Below are 21,127 nucleotides of genomic sequence, written 5' to 3' on the forward strand. Positions count from 1 at the left end.
CACCCAGCCTCACCCTACTAGAATAGTCTGCAGCACCCGGCCTCACCCTACTAGAATAGTCTGCAGCACCCGGCCTCACTCTACTAGAATCTGAAGTCAAATGTCTCCTGTTTGCTGATCATCTGGTGCTTCTGTCCCCAACCAAGGAGGGCCTACAGCAGCACCTAGATCTTCTGCACAGATTCTGTCAGACCTGGGCCCTGACAGTAAATCTCAGTAAGACCAAAATAATGGTGTTCCAAAAAAGATCCAGTCGCCAGGACCACAAATCCAAATTCCATCTAGACACTGTTGCCCTAGAGCAACAAAAACTATACATACCTTGGCCTAAACATCAGCGCCACAGGTAACTTCCACAAAGCTGTGAACGATTTGCGAGACAAGGCAAGAAGAGCATTCTATGCATAAAATTCAACATACCAATTAGGATCTGGCTAAAAATACTTGAATCAGTCATAGAGCCCATTGCCCTTTATGGTTGTGAGGTCTGGGGTCCGCTCACCAACCAAGATTTCACAAAATGGGACAAACACCAAATTGAGACACTGCATGCAGAATTCTGCAAAAATATCCTCTGTGTACAACGTAGAACACCAAATAACGCATGCAAAGCAGAATTAGGCCGATACCCACTGATTATCAAAATCCAGAAAAGAGCCGTTAAATCTACAACCACCTAAAAGGAAGCGATTCCCAAACCTTCCATAACAAAGCCATCACCTACAGAGAGATGAACCTGGAGAAGAGTCCCCTAAGCAAGCTGGTCCTGGGGCTCTGTTCACAAACACAAACACACCCCACAGAGCCCCAGGACAGCAACACAATTAGACCCAAGCAAATCATGAGAAAACAAAAAGATAATTACTTGACACATTGGAAAGAATTAACAAACTAGAATGCTATTTGGCCCTAAACAGAGAGTACACAGTGGCAGAATACCTGACCACTGTGACTGACCCAAACTTAAGGAAAGCTTTGACTCTGTACAGACTCAGTGAGCATAGCCTTGCTATTGAGAAAGGCCGCGGTAGGCAGACATGGCTCTCAAGAGAAGACAGGCTATGTGCACACTGCCCACAAAACGAGGTGGAAACTGAGCTGCACTTCCTAACCTCCTGCCCAATGTATGACCATATTAGAGATACATATTTCCCTCAGATTACACAGATCCACAAAGAATTTGAAAACAAACCCAATTTTGATAAACTCCCATATCTACTGGGTGAAAAGCCACAGTGTGCCATCACAGCAGCAAGATTTGTGACTTGTTGCCACAAGAAAAGGGCAACCAGTGAAGAACAAACACCACTGTAAATACAACCCATATTTATGCTTATTTATTTTCCCTTGTGTACTTTAACCATTTGTACAACACTGTATATAAACATAATATGACATTTGTATTGTTTTGGGACTTCTGTGAGTGTAATGTATACTGTTCATTTTTATTGTTTATTTCACTTTTGTATATTATCTACCTCACTTGCTTTGGCAATGTTAACACATGTTTCCCATGCCAATAAAGCCCCTTGAATTGAATTGAATTGAATTGAGAGAGAGACAGGGTAAGCGAGGAGAGAGAGAGAGAGACAGGGTAAGCGAGGAGAGAGAGAGAGACAGGGTAAGGGTGGAAAGAGAGAGAAAGAGAGAGAGACAGGGTAAGCGAGGAGAGGAGAGAGAGAGAGACAGGGTAAGCGAGGAGAGGGGAGAGAGACAGAAACGGGGTAAGCGAGGAGAGAGAGACAGGGTAAGCGAGGAGAGAGAGAAAGAGAGAGAGAGATATAGAGAGACAGGGTAAGCGAGGAGAGAGAGAGAGGGTAAGCGAGGAGAGAGAGAGAGAGAGAGAGACAGGGTAAGCGAGGAGAGAGAGAGAGACAGGGTAAGCGTGGAAAGAGAGAGAAAGAGAGAGAGACAGGGTAAGCGAGGAGAGAGAGAGAGAGAGAGAGACAGGGTAAGCGAGGAGAGGAGAGAGAGAGAGAGACAGAAACGGGGTAAGCGAGGAGAGAGAGACAGGGTAAGCGAGGAGAGAGAGAGAGAGAGAGAGAGACAGGGTAAGCGAGGAGAGAGAGAGAGAGACAGGGTAAGCGAGGAGAGAGAGAGAGAGACAGGGTAAGCGTGGAAAGAGAGAGAAAGAGAGAGAGACAGGGTAAGCGAGGAGAGAGAGAGACAGTGTAAGCGAGGAGAGAGAGAGTCAGTGTAAGCGAGGAGAGAGAGACAGGGTAAGCGAGGAGAGAGAGAGAGAGACAGGGTAAGCGAGGAGAGAGAGACAGGGTAAGCGAGGAGAGAGAGAGAGACAGGGTAAGCGAGGAGAGAGAGAGAGACAGGGTAAGCGTGGAAAGAGAGAGAGAGAGACAGGGTAAGCGAGAAGAGAGAGAGCGAGACAGGGTAAGCGAGGAGAGAGAGAGAGAGACAGGGTAAGCGAGAAGAGAGAGAGAGAGACAGGGTAAGCGAGGAGAGAGAGAGAGACAGGGTAAGCGAGGAGAGAGAGAGAGACAGGGTAAGCGAGGAGAGAGAGAGAGACAGGGTAAGCGTGGAAAGAGAGAGAGAGAGAGAGACAGGGTAAGCGAGGAGAGGAGGGAGAGACAGAAATGGGGTAAGCGAGGAGAGAGAGACAGTGTAAGCGAGGAGAGAGAGAGAGAGAGACAGTGTAAGCGAGGAGAGAGAGAGAGAGAGAGAGAGCTGGCTGATCTAACAAAGGAGGTGAGAGAGCTCCAAAAAGACAGGCAGAACACTAATAACGATCTGACAGAACAGCCTCCCACTGACAGCGGCATCGGCACAGACCAGCCACACCCCAGCTCCAACACCCACCCACCAGCCCTCCCTCTGCCCCCTCCAGTCCAGAAGAAACACTGGCTGACATCGTCCTGTTGATGGACTCAAATGGGAAGTTTGTTCAGGAGAAGAAACTTTTCCCTAGACACAAAACGAGAAAGGTGTGGTGCCCAACAACGCAGAGTGCCATGAAGCTGCTTGATAAGGCCCATCTCGGGTCGCCAAGCCACATAATTATACACATCGGAAGCAACGACCTGCGTGCTCAGCAGGAGAGGGTGGCGACTTCACTACGGGGAGTGATTGAGAAGGCCTCCGCAATCTTCCCCAACTCAAGAATCATTGTGTCAACCCTTCTACAGAGGAGGGACTTCCACCCTGCCACAATCCAAAGAATAAACGCCAGCCTCTCCCGGGACTGTGCCCTGCGACCCAATGTACACCTGGCCCACCATCCCACCCTCGATCTGGACTGTCTCTATGACCATGTTCACCTGTACAGGGAGACAGTCCCCATCCTTGCCAAGACTCTCAAGGACGTCGCTTTAAACCGCAGCCCGACCTCTCCACCCAGGAACAGCGGAGCAATCTCCACCCCGCCGAGATCACCGAGACAACACCCCGGACCAGCACCCTGGAACCCCCAGCCACGACCACAGCACCACCAACCTCAATGCCCACCACAGCCAGCGCAGCACAGACCACCCCAACCCAGCTTCAGAGCCACCCAGACGAGGCCTCCCACCCCCCTGCCCCCCACCGCAGACCCACACCTGAAGGAGCCACAGCCCAGCAGGCAGAGCTACACACAGGCTGTGAGAGGAGCAACTGGCCCAGTCCCCACCAACCAAATGAGTGACATCTAACAAATGCTGAGTCTACTATGCTCACATGTGATAGGCCGAGGGTCATGGATGCTCACATGTGATAGGCCGAGGGTCATGGTAAGATGAGCACAAGAACTCCACCATTCTCACACTACATCCACCCAAGTGGCATGACACAAATGCTATGTTAAATGATAAACAAATCACATTTGCATCATAAGAGTTTACTTTAATTGAAAAAGTTTTTGTTGGATTGTGAGTGTTTGTCTCACTTTGAAGGTAAAGAAGAAAAAATAAGTTCTGAAATCTTTTTACGTTGCATGTTGGAATTTACAAGGATTGAAGTCCTCTGCTTTTGGGCTAAAGAGCAGAAACCCAGACTTCCTGAAAGAAATTGATGATGTTGATATTGTAGTACTACAGGAAACATGGTGCAGAGGTGATGTTTCCACTGGCTGTCCACTAGGTTATAGGGAGATAATCATACCATCCACTAAATTAAAAGGAATCAAACAGGGCAGAGACTCAGGGGGAATGCTAATATGGTATAAATCTGAACTAATTAATTCAATCGAATTGATCAAAACAGGAGAATTCTTTATCTGGTTAAAAATCAACAAGGAGGCTATCTTGACAGATAAAAACGTCTTCCTCTGTGCCACATACATTCCCCCCTCAGAGTCACCCTACTTCAACGAAGAGAGCTTCTCCATTCTAGAGGGAGAGATTAGTCACTTTCAGGCCCAAGGCAACGTACTGGTCTGTGGAGACCTGAATGCTAGAATAGCAGAAGAACAAGACACTATTAACAGTCATGGGGATAAACACCTACCAGGAAGCAATAACCTTTCCCTCCCCACATACCCCCACAGAAACAACTATGACAAAGTGAAAAACAAAAATGGATTACAGCTCCTGAGGCTCTGTCGAACACTGGGTCTGTACATAGTCAATGGCAGGCTGAGAGGAGACTCTTTTGGTAGGTACACATACAGCTCATCCCTTGGCAGCAGCACTGTAGACTACTTCCTCACCGACCTAAACCCAGAATCTCTCAGAGCCTTCACAGTCAGCCCACTAACACCTCTCTCAGACCACAGTAAAATCACAGTGTATCTGAGAAGAACCCAACCATGAAGCATCACGGCCCAATAAATTACATGGTACTAAACAGGCCCATAGATGGAGTGCAAACAGTACAGACATCTACTAAAAAGCAATTAGTAGCCAAAAAATACAATCTCTCCTGGACAACTTTTTAGCCTTAACATTCTCCTACAGCAACGAAGGTGTAAATTTGGCCATTTGGAACATAAACTTTATATTTGACAAATTAGCCTCCTTGGCTAATCTGAAGAAGCATAAGAGCAAACCAGAAATAACAGAAAATGAAAAATGGTTTGATAATGATTGCAAAAATCTAAGAAAGTCATTGAGAAATATATCTAATCAAAAACACAGAGAACCAGACAACAAAAATATACGCCTTCAATATGGGGAAACACTGAAGCAATACAAACACACCCTAAGAACAAAAAAGGAACAGCACATTATAAAACAGCTGGATTTAATTGAGGAATCCATAGAATCAAACCACTTCTGGGAGAATTGGAATAAATTAAACAAACCTCATCAGGAGGAATTGGCTATCCAAAATGGGGATATGTGGAGAAATAACTTTGCAAACCTCTACAGCAATATAACAAAGAGCCCAGAACAAAAAGATATACAAGAAAAATTACAAATCAGTAGTCAAAGACTATCAGAATCCTGTGGATACCCCAATTACAGAAGAAGAATTATTGGGAAAACTATGCACTCTCCAACCCAAAAAGGCCTGTGGTGCTGATGGTATTTTAAATGAAATGATCAAATATACAGACCACAAATTCAAATTGGCTATACTCAAACTCTTCAACATTATCCTCACTGCAGGTATTTTCCCCGATATTTGGAACCAGGGATTGATCACACCAATCTATAAAAATGGAGACAAATTTGACCCAAATAATTACAGAGGAATTTGCGTTAACAGCAACTTGGGGAAAATTCTCTGCAGTATTATAAATAGCAGACTACACCATTTCCTTGACGAACACAACGTCCTGAGGAGAAGCCAGATTGGATTTCTAAAAAATTATCGTACAACAGAGCACAATTACACCCTCCACACTCTAATTGACAAACAAGTAAACCGAAACAAAGGCTAAATCTACTCGTGTTTTGTAGATTTCAGGAAAGCATTTGATTCAATTTGGCACAAAGGTATTTTTTATAAACTAATAGAAAGTGGTATTGGAGGGAAAACATATGATGTTATTAAATCAATGTTCACTAAAAACAAATGTGCGGATAAATTGGCAACAAGCAAACAGACTTCTTCTCTCAGGGACGGGGAGTGAAACAGGGCTGCCCAATAAGTCCAACACTATTTAACATCTACATTAATGAATTGGCAAAAACATTAGAAGAATCGGCAGCACCTGGTATCACCCTACACAACACTGAAATCAAGTGTCTGCTGTACGCAGATGACCTGGTGCTGCTGTCTCCCACTAAAGAGGGGTTACAGCAGCACCTAGATCGTCTTCACAGGTTCTGTCAGACCTGGGCTATGACCGTTAACCTATAAAAAACTAATATAATGATATTCCAAAAAAGGTCCGGAAATCAGGATGACAAATATAAATTCTATTTGGATACAGTTCTATTAGAACACACCAAAAACTACACATATCTAGGACTAAATATCAGCAACACAGGTAGCTTTCACATGGCTGTGAATGAGCTGAGAGACAAAGCAAGAAGAGCATTCTATGCCATTAAAAGGAACATTAAAATCGAAATTCCAATTAGAATCTGGCTCAAAGCTTTCCAATCGGTTATAGAACCAATTGCTCTATATGGCAATGAAGTATGGGGTCCACTCTCTAATAATGAATTCACCAAATGGGACAAACATCCAATTGAAATACTGCACGCAGAGTTTTGCAAGACTGTATTACAAGTGCAAAGAAAAACTCCAAATAACGCATGTAGAGCAGAATTGGGCCAATACCCCCTCCTCATTCGAATAGAAAAAAGAGCCATCAAATTTTACAACCATCTAAAAACAAGTGACCCTAAAACATTCCATCACACAGCTCTACAATATCAAGAGATGAAACCAGAGAAGAGTCCCCTCAGCCAGCTGGTTCTGAGGCTCAGTTCACAAACCCAAACCAACCCCATAGAGCCTCAGGACAGCACTCAGAAAATCTGGCCCAACCAAAACAAAACAAAACAAAAAGAAAAATATCTCACCTATTGGAAAGACACCACAAAAAATCTAAGTAAACTTCAATGCTATTTGGCTCTAAACAGACAGTACATGGTGGCAGACTATCTGACCACTGTGACTGATAGAAAACATTGACTAGGTACAGACTCAGTGAGCACAGTCTGGCTATAGAGACCGGTCGTCACAGACAAACCTGGCTGCCCAGAGAGGACAGGCTGTGCTCACTCTGCTCCAGTGGAGAGGTAGAGACAGAGCTGCATTTCCTACTACACTGTGACAAATACTCAGACCTAAGAGCATATTTCTTTCCCAAAATTATAATTCAATACAAAGAATTTGAAACTATAAAAGATGAAGAAAAAATCTAATATTTATTGGGTGAAAAGCCAAAATGTGCAAAATGTGTTTTGGCAGCCAAATATGTGTCCTCCTGCCACAACCTGAGGGACAGCCAGTGAAAAGTGCAATGTAATGTCGATAATATTTCCCATCTTGTTTTGTTTTGTATTTCATATCATGTCATGTGTCTTCTCAGTCATGTTGACACTGGTCTACTACCATTGCTTTAATGTATTGTTCTGATTAATATTGTTGTTGTTGTTGTTAATGGTAATCCCATGTCCACTACTACTATTATTATTGCTGTTGGTCCAACCATTTATTTATATATATAAATAAATATTTTTTTTAAATTATAAATTATGTATACTTTGACAATGTAAGTAATAAAGAACTTCTTATGTCAATGAAGTCAATTGAATTGAGAGAAAGAGAGAGAGACAGGGTAAGAGAGGGGAGAGAGAGAGAGAGAGAGAGAGAGCGAGACGGAGACAGGGTAAGCGAGGAGAGAGAGAGAGAGACGGAGACAGGGTAAGCGAGGAGAGAGAGAGAGAGACGGAGACAGGGTAAGCGAGGAGAGAGAGAGAGAGACGGAGACAGGGTAAGCGAGGAGAGAGAGAGAGAGACGGAGACAGGGTAAGCGAGGAGAGAGAGAGAGAGACGGAGACAGGGTAAGCGAGGAGAGAGAGAGAGAGACAGGGTAAGCGAGGAGAGAGAGCGAGAGACGGAGACAGGGTAAGCGAGGAGAGAGAGCGAGAGACGGAGACAGGGTAAGCGAGGAGAGAGAGAGAGAGACGGAGACAGGGTAAGCGAGGAGAGAGAGAGAGAGACGGAGACAGGGTAAGCGAGGAGAGAGAGAGAGAGACGGAGACAGGGTAAGCGAGGAGAGAGAGAGAGAGACGGAGACAGGGTAAGCGAGGAGAGAGAGAGAGAGACGGAGACAGGGTAAGCGAGGAGAGAGAGAGAGAGACGGAGACAGGGTAAGCGAGGAGAGAGAGAGAGAGACGGAGACAGGGTAAGCGAGGAGAGAGAGAGAGACGGAGACAGGGTAAGCGAGGAGAGAGAGAGAGAGAGAGACGGAGACAGGGTAAGCGAGGAGAGAGAGAGAGAGACGGAGACAGGGTAAGCGAGGAGAAAGAGAGAGAGAAGGAGACAGGGTAAGCGAGGAGAGAGAGAGAGAGACGGAGACAGGGTAAGCGAGGAGAGAGAGAGAGAGACGGAGACAGGGTAAGCGAGGAGAGAGAGAGAGAGACGGAGACAGGGTAAGCGAGGAGAGAGAGAGAGAGACGGAGACAGGGTAAGCGAGGAGAGAGAGAGACGGAGACAGGGTAAGCGAGGAGAGAGAGAGAGACGGAGACAGGGTAAGCGAGGAGAGAGAGAGAGACGGAGACAGGGTAAGCGAGGAGAGAGAGAGAGACGGAGACAGGGTAAGCGAGGAGAGAGAGGAAGAGAGAGATGGAGACAGGGTAAGTGAGGAGAGAGAGATGGAGACAGGTTATGTGAGGAGAGAGAGATGGAGACAGGGTAAGTGAGGAGAGCAAGAGATGGAGACAGGTTAAGTGAGGAGAGAGAGATGGAGACAGGGTAAGTGATGAGAGAGAGATGGAGACAGGGTAAGTGAGGAGAGAGAGATGGAGACAGGGTAAGTGAGGAGAGAGAGATGGAGACAGGTTAAGTGAGGAGAGAGAGATGGAGACAGGGTAAGTGAGGAGAGAGAGATGGAGACAGGGTAAGTGAGGAGAGCGAGAGATGGAGACAGGGTAAGTGAGGAGAGAGAGATGGAGACAGGGTAAGTGAGGAGAGAGAGATGGAGACAGGGTAAGTGAGGAGAGAGAGATGGAGACAGATGGAGACAGAGAAAGAGAGAGAGAGAGAGAGAGAGAGGTCACGATCAGATGAGCTCCTGCATTTTTCAGCATTTTCTTTAAAAAAGATACATTTAGAGTTAGATAAACTTGGATTTTTTGTCAGGAACACATACAGGATGCTACCCTCTACAACATAACCCTCACTTCAAATCAAAACTCGAAACCTACAACCTGATTTTGGACGGAATTACAGAATCACCTGAAAATTTCACAAATACCAAGGATTAATTATTCTATACAGCAAATTCTCTGGAAAACAACAGAAACCTGAGAACACCACCCAACCTGGAACTGAGTGAGTAATGTTTAGTCTGAAACTATATTCTATTTCCAAAAGCCAAGAAGAATAATACATGACATTACTTTATAAGGACTGAATAGTAACATAACTCTGCCAAGCTTGATACAACTTCATCTAGCACTTAAGTGTCAAGTGAGAGGTGTCAAAGCCCATTAGCCCAACAATGGCAGGAGAGTCGAATAGTCTACCCCAACCAAATGGAGAGGCCTTAGAAGCTGCCTCCCGCTGTTCAGAGGTAATTAAAATACAGTACCCTGTCATTGTAAAGAATGATAAGGCAAGAAAAGATCACAAAATGAAGCTCCTTATGGAAAATCAAGAGACACTTTTTGCTGACTATTACAAAAATGGGAACATCAGCAACCTTATCTTCTACACAAACCATCCAGTGGCATGGCACAGTGCTATATTAGCACACTACCCCTTTGTTAAGAGAGGGGGGGTTAACGAGGGGTGGAAACTCAGGATACTTGACAACGAGGACTCTGAGTCAGCTAATATAAATCTATATAAGTCTGGAACAGTAATGGTACAGGGCAACCACAAACAGTTTCAGCTGGACTTTCACCAAATCAAAGAATTAGCCCAGCAGGAGAAGCTCTCCCTTGATAAAGATACCCCCACCCCAAGCGGGTCAGACCAGACGTCTTCATCATATAACCACACAGACGAGCAACCCTCAGCAGACAGTCAACCTCCCAGTACAGAGTACTTCTCCCTCATTGAAATGAAGGATAAATTCACCCAGCTGGAGGTAAGGCAGGTGGAGCTGGAACAGCAGGTGATCACACTCCAGTCAGCACAGACCCAGACAACAGTCCAGCACAACAACACCCCCTTAACCAGACCTGGAGAGCCGGAGGTGGAGAAAGACATATCTGCACTATGGACAGTGGTGAGACAACATCAACAGGAGAAAGAGCAGGAGCAGGAGAAGAACAGAGCACTAGAGGAGAGGATCAGACTACAGGAGGAGAGGGAGAGGAGGATGGAGGAGAGGATCAGACTACAGGAGGAGAGGGAGAAGGGGATGGAGGAGAGGATCAGACTACAGGAGGAGAGGTTGAGGGGGATGGCATGTGACAGAGAACAACCCACTAGGGAGGTGGCCATCCCCACAGAGACGCCAGCAGAACAGCCCACCTCAGCACCCGACAAAAGTCTCGACACCACAGCAGAACAGTCCACACCAGACCCTGACCATAGAAACGACATCACAACAGAACAGACAAAAGAAAAACCCCAAGCCCAGCAGCTCTCACCCCCTCTGAGCACCCCCCCTGTCAGCCACCCTGATAGCCCTCCTGACAACCCCCCCACACCCACTGAGGACAAACAAAAGACACAGATTGTCCTTCTTATGGACTCAAATGGGAAATATATAGAAGAAAAAAAACTTTTTCCCAAACACAGTGTGTCTAAACTCTGGTGTCCAAACACCCAGCGCGCCCTAGACCTTCTGTCTGAGGACAAACTAGGCTCACCTAGCCACATAATAATACACACAGGCACAAACGACCTGAGAGCACAGCAGGAAAGGGTGGCCACAGCACTGAAGGGAGTGATCGAAAAAGCTTCTTCTACTTTCCCCAACGCACAAGTGGTTATCTCCACCCTGCTACCACGAAAAGACTTCCACCCTGCTACAATACAGCGGGTAAACGCAAGCATCTCCCGTGACTGTGCCTCAAAACCAAATGTTTTTCTGGCCCACCACTCCACCCTGGACTTGAACAGCCTCTATGACCAGGTCCACCTCTACAAGGCAGCAGTGCCCACCTTTGCCCGGACTCTAAAGGACATCGCTCTCAAACGCAGCCCCAACACTTCACACAGGAGCAACAGATCAATAGACACCCCACCAAGACCAGCGAGACACCCTCCAAGACCCCCCCCTGGACCTACACACCCCCCCCACATCAACCATGCCCACACCCAATTTAGGCCCCCTCAGATCAGACCTATGCCACTCCTGCCCACCCCATGCACCCCACCCCCGCAAAGAGGGCATCAACATGGAAGTCACACATACGCCCAGGTAGTGAGCGGGCAAACAGGCCCAACCCCCACTCTTACACTCGCCCAAGCCAATGGCATGTACCAGATGCTCAGCAGGCTCTGCTCACACTTACTGGCCTGAGGCCAAACCACACGGCCAACAACATTGGACACTTTATGGAACAAAAAGCCTTCACTATATCATCCTGGAATATCCAAGGCCTGAGGTCATCTGCCTTTGGCCTAAAGAGCAGGAACCCGGACTTCACCAAAGAAATCGGTAATGCAGACATTGTCATCCTGCAAGAAACCTGGTACAGAGGAGACGGACCCACTGGTTGCCCTCTAGGTTACAGAGAACTGGTAGTCCCATCCACCAAACTACCAGGTGTGAAACAGGGAAGGGACTCAGGGGGAATGCTAATTTGGTATAGAGCAGACCTAACTCACTCCATTAAACTAATCAAAACAGGAACATTTTACATTTGGCTAGAAATTCAAAAGGAAATTATCTTAACAGAGAAAAATGTCCTCCTGTGTGCTACCTATATCCCCCCACTAGAATCCCCATACTTTAATGAAGACAGCTTCTCCATCCTGAATGAGGAAATCAATCATTTCCAGGCCCAGGGACATGTATTAGTCTGTGGCGACCTAAATGCCAGAACTGGACAAGAACCTGACACCCTCAGCACACAGGGGGACAAACACCTACCTGGAGGTGACAGCATTCCCTCCCCCATATGCCCCCCTAGGCACAACTATGACAACATAACCAACAAAAACGGGTCACAACTCCTGCAGCTCTGTCGCACGCTGGGTATGTACATAGTCAATGGTAGGCTTCGAGGGGACTCCTATGGTAGGTTCACCTATAGCTCATCTCTTGGCAGTAGCACTGTAGACTACTTTATCACTGACCTCAACCCAGAGTCTCTCAGAGCGTTCACAGTCAGCCCACTGACACCCCTATCAGACCACAGCAAAATCACAGTCTACTTGAACAGAGCAATACTCAATCACGAGGCATCAAAGCCAAAGGAACTGAGTAACATTAAGAAATGCTATAGATGGAAGGAATGCAGTTTGGAAATCTACCAAAAAACAATTAGACAACAGCAAATTCAATCCCTTTTAGACAACTTCCTGGGTAAAACGTTCCACTGCAATAGTGAAGGTGTAAACTTGGCAGTAGAAAATCTTAACAGTATATTTGACCTCTCAGCTTCCCTATCAAACCTAAAAATCTCAAATAGAAAACCGAAGAAAATGAACAACAATGACAAATGGTTTGATGACGAATGCAAAAATCTAAGAAATAAATTGAGAAACCTGTCCAACCAAAAACATAGAGACCCGGAAAACCTGAGTCTACGCCTTCACTATGGTGAATCACTAAAACAATACAGAAATACACTACGGAAAAAGAAGGAACAGCACGTCAGAAATCAGCTCAATGTAATTGAAGAATCCATAGACTCTAACCACTTCTGGGAAAATTGGAAAACACTAAACAAACAACAACACGAAGAACTATCTATCCAAAATGGAGATGTATGGGTAAACCACTTCTCCAATATGTTTGGCCCTATAACAAAGAATAAAGAGCAAAAACATATACATGATCAAATACAAATCCTTGAATCAACTATTAAAGACTACCAGAACCCACTGGATTCTCCAATTACCTTGAACGAGTTACAGGACAAAATAAAAACCCTCCAACCCAAAAAGGCCTGTGGTGTTGATGGTATCCTTAATGAAATGATCAAATATACAGACAACAAATTCCAATTGGCTATACTAAAACTCTTTAACATCGTCCTTAGCTCTGGCATCTTCCCCAATATTTGGAACCAAGGACTGATCACCCCAATCCACAAAAGTGGAGACAAATTTGACCCCAATAACTACCGTGGAATATGCGTCAACAGTAACCTTGGGAAAATACTCTGCATTATCATTAACAGCAGACTCGTACATTTCCTCAATGAAAACAATGTACTGAGCAAATGTCAAATTGGCTTTTTACCAAATTACCGTACAACAGACCATGTATTCACCCTACACACCCTAATTGACAACCAAACAAACCAAAACAAAGGCAAAGTCTTCTCATGCTTTGTTGATTTCAAAAAAGCATTCGACTCAATTTGGCATGAGGGTCTGCTATACAAATTGATGGAAAGTGGTGTTGGGGGAAAAACATACGACATTATAAAATCCATGTACACAAACAACAAGTGTGCGGTTAAAATTGGCAAAAAACACACATTTCTTCACACAGGGTCGTGGGGTGAGACAGGGATGCAGCTTAAGCCCCACCCTCTTCAACATATATATCAACGAATTGGCGAGGGCATTAGAACAGTCTGCAGCACCTGGCCTCACCCTACTAGAATCCGAAGTCAAATGTCTACTGTTTGCTGATGATCTGGTGCTTCTGTCACCAACCAAGGAGGGCCTACAGCAGCACCTAGATCTTCTGCACAGATTCTGTCAGACCTGGGCCCTGACAGTAAATCTCAGTAAGACCAAAATAATGGTGTTCCAAAAAAGGTCCAGTCGCCAGGACCACAAATTCCATCTAGACACCGTTGCCCTAGAGCACACAAAAAACTATACATACCTCGGCCTAAACCTCAGCACCACAGGTAACTTCCACAAAGCTGTGAACGATCTGAGAGACAAGGCAAGAAGGGCATTCTATGCCATCAAAAGGAACATAAATTTCAACATACCAATTAGGATCTGGCTAAAAATACTTGAATCAGTCATAGAGCCCATTGCCCTTTATGGTTGTGAGGTCTGGGGTCCGCTCACCAACCAAGATTTCACAAAATGGGACAAACACCAAATTGAGACTCTGCATGCAGAATTCTGCAAAAATATCCTCCGTGTACAACGTAGAACACCAAATAATGCATGCAGAGCAGAATTAGGCCGATACCCACTAATTATCAAAATCCAGAAAAGAGCCGTTAAATTCTACAACCACCTAAAAGGAAGCGATTCCCAAACCTTCCATAACAAAGCAATCACCTACAGAGAGATGAACCTGGAGAAGAGTCCCCTAAGCAAGCTGGTCCTGGGGCTCTGTTCACAAACACACCCCACAGAGCCCCAGGACAACAGCACAATTAGACCCAACCAAATCATGAGAAAACAAAAAGATAATTACTTGACACATTGGAAAGAATTAACAAACAAACAGAGCAAACTAGAATGCTATTTGGCCCTAAACAGAGAGTACACAGTGGCAGAATACCTGACCACTGTGACTGACCCAAACTTAAGGAAAGCTTTGACTATGTACAGACTCAGTGAGCATAGCCTTGCTATTGAGAAAGGCCGCCGTAGGCAGACATGGCTCTCAAGAGAAGACAGGCTATGTGCTCACTGCCCACAAAATGAGGTGGAAACTGAGCTGCACTTCCTAACCTCCTGCCCAATGTATGACCATATTAGAGACACATATTTCCCTCAGATCACACAGATCCACAAAGAATTTGAAAACAAATCCAATTTTGATAAACTCCCATATCTACTGGGTGAAATTCCACAGTGTGCCATCACAGCAGCAAGATTTGTGACCTGTTGCCACAAGAAAAGGGCAACCAGTGAAGAACAAACACCACTGTAAATACAACCCATATTTATGTTTATTTATTTTAACTTGTGTGCTTTAACCATTTATACATTGCTACAACACTGTATATATATAATATGACATTTGTAATGTCTTTATTGCTTTGAAACTTCTGTATGTGTAATGTTTACTGTTAATTTTTATTGTTTATTTCACTTTTGTATATTATCTACCTCACTTGCTTTGGCAATGTTAACACATGTTTCCCATGCCAATAAAGCCCCTTGAATTGAATTGAATTGAATTGACAGGGTAAGAGAGGAGAGAAAGAGATGGAAACAGGGTAAGTGAGGAGAGAGAGATGAGACAGGGTAAGTGAGGAGAGAGAGATGAGACAGGGTAAGTGAGGAGAGAGAGATGGAGACAAGGTAAGTGAGGAGAGAGAGATGGAGACAGGGTAAGTGAGAAGAGAGAGATGGAGACAGGGTAAGTGAGAAGAGAAAGAGATGAGACAGGGTAAGTGAGGAGAGAGAGATGGAGACAGGGTAAGTGAGGAGAGAGAGATGGAGACAGGGTAAGTGAGGAGAGAAAGAGATGGAGAAAGGGTAAGTGAGGAGAGAAAGAGATGGAGACAGGGTAAGTGAGGAGAGAAAGAGATGGAGACAGGGTAAGTGAGGAGAGAGAGATGGAGACAGGGTAAGTGAGGAGAGAGAGATGGAGACAGGGTAAGTGAGGAGAGAGAGATGGAGACAGGGTAAGTGAGGAGAGAGAGATGAAGACAGGGTAAGTGAGGAGAGAGAGATGAAGACAGTGTAAGTGAGGAGAGAGAGAGATGGAGACAGGTTAAGTGAGGAGAGAGAGATGGAGACAGGGTAAGTGAGAAGAGAAAGAGATGGAGACAAGGTAAGTGAGGAGAGAGAGATGGAGACAGGGTAAGTGAGGAGAGAGAGATGGAGACAGGGTAAGTGAGAAGAGAAAGAGATGAGACAGGGTAAGTGAGGAGAGAGAGATGGAAACAGGTTAAGTGAGGAGAGAGAGATGGAAACAGGGTAACTGAGGAGAGAGAGATGGAGACAGGGTAACTGAGGAGAGAGATGGAGACAGGGTAAGTGAGGAGAGAGAGGAGAGAGAGAGATGGAGACAGGTTATGTGAGGAGAGAGAGATGGAGACAGGGTAAGTGAGGAGAGCGAGAGATGGAGAAAGGTTAAGTGAGGAGAGAGAGATGGAGACAGGGTAAGTGATGAGAGAGAGATGGAGACAGGGTAAGTGAGGAGAGAGAGATGGAGACAGGGTAAGTGAGGAGAGAGAGATGGAGACAGGGTAAGTGAGGAGAGAGAGATGGAGACAGGGTAAGTGAGAAGAGAAAGAGATGAGACAGGGTAAGTGAGAAGAGAAAGAGATGAGACAGGGTAAGTGAGGAGAGAGAGATGGAGACAGGGTAAGTGAGGAGAGAGAGATGGAGACAGGGTAAGTGAGGAGAGAAAGAGATGGAGACAGGGTAAGTGAGGAGAGAGAGATGGAGACAGGGTAAGTGAGGAGAGAGAGATGGAGACAAGGTAAGTGAGGAGAGAGAGATGGAGACAGGGTAAGCGAGGAGAGAGAGAGAGATGGAGACAGGGTAAGTGAGGAGAGAGATGAGACAGGGTAAGTGAGGAGAGAAAGAGATGGAGACAGGGTAAGTGAGGAGAGAGAGATGGAGACAGGGTAAGTGATGAGAGCAAGAGATGGAGACAGTGTAAGTGAGGAGAGAAAGAGATGGAGACAGGGTAAGTGAGGAGAGAGAGATGGAGACAGGGTAAGTGAGGAGAGAGAGATGGAGACAGGGTAAGCGAGGAGAGAGAGAGAGACGGAGACAGGGTAAGCAAGGAGAGAGAGAGAGACGGAGACAGGGTAAGCGAGGAGAGAGAGAGAGACGGAGACAGGGTAAGCGAGGAGAGAGAGAGAGATGCAGACAGGGTAAGTGAGGAGAGAGAGATCGAGACAAGGTAAGTGAGGAGAGAGAGGAGAGAAAGAGATGAGACAGGGTAAGTGAGGAGAGAGAGATGGAGACAGGGTAAGTGAGGAGAGAGAGATGGAGACAAGGTAAGTGAGGAGAGAGAGGAGAGAAAGAGATGAGACAGGGTAAGTGAGGAGAGAGAGATGGAGACAGGGTAAGTGAGGAGAGAGAGATGGAGACAGGGTAAGTGAGGAGAGAGAGATGGAGACAGGGTAAGTGAGGAGAGAGAGATGGAGACAGGGTAAGTGAGGAGAGAGAGATGGAGACAGGGTAAGTGAGGAGAGAGAGATGCAGACAGCGTAAGTGAGGAGAGAGAGATGGAGACAGGGTAAGTGAGGAGAGAGAGATGGACACAGGGTAAGTGAGGAGAGAGAGATGGAGACGGGGTAAGTGAGGAGAGAAAGAGATGGAGACAGGGTAAGTGAGGAGAGAGAGAGACGGAGACAGGGTAAGCGAGGAGAGAGAGAGAGACGGAGACAGGGTAAGTGAGGAGAGAGATGGAGACAGGGTAAGCGAGGAGAGAGAGAGAGATGGAGACAGGGTAAGCGAGGAGAGAGAGAGAGATGGAGACAGGGTAAGTGAGGAGAGAGATGAGACAGGGTAAGTGAGGAGAGAAAGAGATGGAGACAGGGTAAGTGAGGAGAGAGAGATGGAGACAGGGTAAGTGATGAGAGCAAGAGATGGAGACAGTGTAAGTGAGGAGAGAAAGAGATGGAGACAGGGTAAGTGAGGAGAGAGAGATGGAGACAGGGTAAGTGAGGAGAGAGAGATGGAGACAGGGTAAGCGAGGAGAGAGAGAGAGACGGAGACAGGGTAAGCAAGGAGAGAGAGAGAGACGGAGACAGGGTAAGCGAGGAGAGAGAGAGAGACGGAGACAGGGTAAGCGAGGAGAGAGAGAGAGATGGAGACAGGGTAAGTGAGGAGAGAGAGATCGAGACAAGGTAAGTGAGGAGAGAGAGGAGAGAAAGAGATGAGACAGGGTAAGTGAGGAGAGAGAGATGGAGACAGGGTAAGTGAGGAGAGAGAGATGGAGACAAGGTAAGTGAGGAGAGAGAGGAGAGAAAGAGATGAGACAGGGTAAGTGAGGAGAGAGAGATGGAGACAGGGTAAGTGAGGAGAGAGAGATGGAGACAGGGTAAGTGAGGAGAGAGAGATGGAGACAGGGTAAGTGAGGAGAGAGAGATGGAGACAGGGTAAGTGAGGAGAGAGAGATGAAGACAGCGTAAGTGAGGAGAGAGAGATGGAGACAGGGTAAGTGAGGAGAGAGAGATGGACACAGGGTAAGTGAGGAGAGAGAGATGGAGACAGGGTAAGTGAGGAGAGAGAGATGGAGACAGGGTAAGTGAGGAGCGAGAGATGGAGACAGGGTAAGTGAGGAGAGAGAGATGGAGACAGGGTAAGTGAGGAGAGAGAGATGGAGACAGGGTAAGTGAGGAGAGAGAGATGGAGACAGGGTAAGTGAGGAGAGAGAGATGGAGACAGGGTAAGTGAGGAGAGAGAGATGGAGACAGGGTAAGTGAGGAGAGAGAGATGGAGACAGGGTGAGTGAGGAGAGAGAGATGGAGACAGGGTAAGTGAGGAGAGAGAGATGGAGACAGGGTAAGTGAGGAGAGAGAGATGGAGACAGGGTAAGTGAGGAGAGAGAGATGGAGACAGGGTAAGTGAGGAGAGAGAGATGGATACAGGGTAAGTGAGGAGAGAGAGATGGAAACAGGGTAAGTGAGGAGAGAGAGGAGAGAGAGAGATGGAGACAGGGTAAGTGAGGAGAGAGAGGAGAGAGAGAGATGGAGACAGGTTAAGTGAGGAGAGAGAGATGGAGACAAGGTAAGTGAGGAGAGAGAGGAGAGAAAGAGATGAGACAGGGTAAGTGAGGAGAGAGAGATGGAGACAGGGTAAGTGAGGAGAGAGAGATGGAGACAGGGTAAGTGAGGAGAGAGAGATGGAGACAGGGTAAGTGAGGAGAGAGAGATGGAGACAGGGTAAGTGAGTAGAGAGAGATGGAGACAGGGTAAGTGAGGAGAGAGAGATGAGACAGGGTAAGTGAGGAAAGAGAGATGGAGACAGGGTAAGTGAGGAAAGAGAGATGGAGACAGGGTAAGTAAGGAGAGAGATGGAGAAAGGGTAAGTGAGGAAAGAGAAGATTTGAACGATTTATTGCCTTGTGGGTGGAGTGAAGTGAGTTTTTAATTGTGTGTTCTCGCTGATAAATGTCCCTTTCTCTATTATTACAAGAAAATATTTGGCATTGAGAGAGAAAAACAGCCACTAACATAAAAAGTAGCTACCAGTGGTGGAAAAAGTACCCAATTGTAATACTTGAGTAAAAATTAAGCTACTCGAGTATACTTTTACAAATTAAAGTATTTGGTTTACAATATACTTAAATATTAAAAGTTAAAATCATTTCATATTCCTTATATTAAGCAAACCAGACAGCACCATTTTCTTGTTGTTTTTATGTTACGGATAGCCTTGGGAACATTCCAAAATGCAGACAACATTTACAAATGAAGCATTTGTGTTTAGTGAGTCCACCAGATCAGAAGCAGTAGATGACCAGGGATGTTCTCTTGATACGTGTGTGAATTGCACCATTTTCCTGTCCTGCTAAGCATTCAAATTGTAACGAGTACTTTTGGGTGTCAAGGAAAGTGTATGGAGTAAAAAGTACAATATTTCTTAAGGAATTTAGTGAAATAAAAGTAGTCAAAAACATAAATAGTTAGTACAGATATCCCCATAAAAAAACTAATTAAATAGAACTTTAAAGTATTTTAATTAAGTACTTTACACCACTGATGCATACCAACATCCCCCAGATCCTACTGACCGTTTTTAAGAAGCAAAACACTGTGCGTTTCAGCACGGTTGAAAGTGCCCTCATAGCTCAGCTGCTTCCGCTTCGACACAGATCTAAGGTCGGTTTTGTGTTTTTCCTCTGAAAAGGACTGCCCGGGAAGCGGATACTATGCAAATCCGTGCCAGAAATCCCTCCTCTTATCTAAGAAGATCGGACATTGAGGTAATCTACCGCTAGACCATTGGTTTAGATATGTGTCAATCTCACGAGTTGTCAAGCCGCTTTCCATCAATGGATGAGAGACAATAAACGCTATCTGACAGCAATCGACCCTGAATAATATAATATTATAATCATAAACCAGTATCACAGAACTCAATATTGAACATCTCGCTTATAGTGCTTTCCTAGACTACATCCAATGACGCGCGAAACAGAAGTGAATCAATTGTCTTTGAAAAAATCTAACATTCAAAGGTTAGCTTTGTGCTAAAGTATCGTAAATAAATCTGTTTGAACCTAATGTGATCCGCAACATCAAAAAGGACATATTGAAGAAAAACTGAAATCCCCTTCGCGATACTGGGAACAATATCTTTTTCGGCGCTTGTGCATCAATTCTACCCAGAGCGGAGGAAGTTTACGCACCGTGACATGTCAGTCAAATTTCAATCATTTTGGGTTGATGGACTGGACGATGTTGAAATCACTTCCTATATCGATCCAAAAGAAAATCTCAATATTCCCAAAGTTCTGCAGCTACACATAGCTTTGTTACACCCCACTCCACAGAATAACTCATTCGCCGTCTCTGAGTTGACCACAGCAGTAGCGCGGGGAAAACTGCAACAGTTTATATTACAACACGCTTGGCATGATGCTGGGTGATGCCTGATAAGAGATGTAACGGCTCTCAATCCAACATCCTGTCTAATATCCCATCAGAAGTGGAAACACTTAAGGCCTAATGAGACAGTCACGGTCATAGATGTATTCCACCCAGCCCGTGTCAGACCCGGTAGGGTAGAAACTATGTGCGACCACGGGTAGGGGGATTAAGCTACTTCTGCTATCCGTGGCTGTATATATCTCTACATTACATAAGAATTAAGCCTCTCAGTCACAAAAACGACGCATTTTGAATCATCTATTTTATTAAAGATGCCCTAAAATCAAGATGGTGTTCGTAGAAGTAGGCTCAGAGGCTCTCTTACCTGTCAACAGACCAGTCCTTCTCCATCACCGGAAAGCCCAGCTCGTGTCCAAGTCCATTGGCGCGAGCTCCACAGTCCCAGCATTCTCTGGACCTCTCCTGCTGTCGGGCCACAAGCACGCGCAAACTCTCTCCCACGG

At 45.7% G+C, this 21,127-nt stretch overlaps 1 protein-coding gene across 1 annotated transcript in view; it reads right to left on the minus strand.

The window, feature by feature from the left end:
* The window catches only part of LOC139542954 (ERC protein 2-like), a 440,697-nt gene extending 419,570 nt beyond the window's left edge, over positions 1 to 21,127 (minus strand). Inside the window, exon 1 of the mRNA XM_071348974.1 lies at positions 20,989 to 21,127. The gene's annotated coding sequence lies outside the window, so the exon portion shown is untranslated. The remainder of the gene's footprint in view (positions 1 to 20,988) is intronic.

Source organism: Salvelinus alpinus, chromosome 17 (genome assembly GCF_045679555.1).
Source record: "Salvelinus alpinus chromosome 17, SLU_Salpinus.1, whole genome shotgun sequence".
Lineage (NCBI taxonomy): Eukaryota > Metazoa > Chordata > Actinopteri > Salmoniformes > Salmonidae > Salvelinus > Salvelinus alpinus.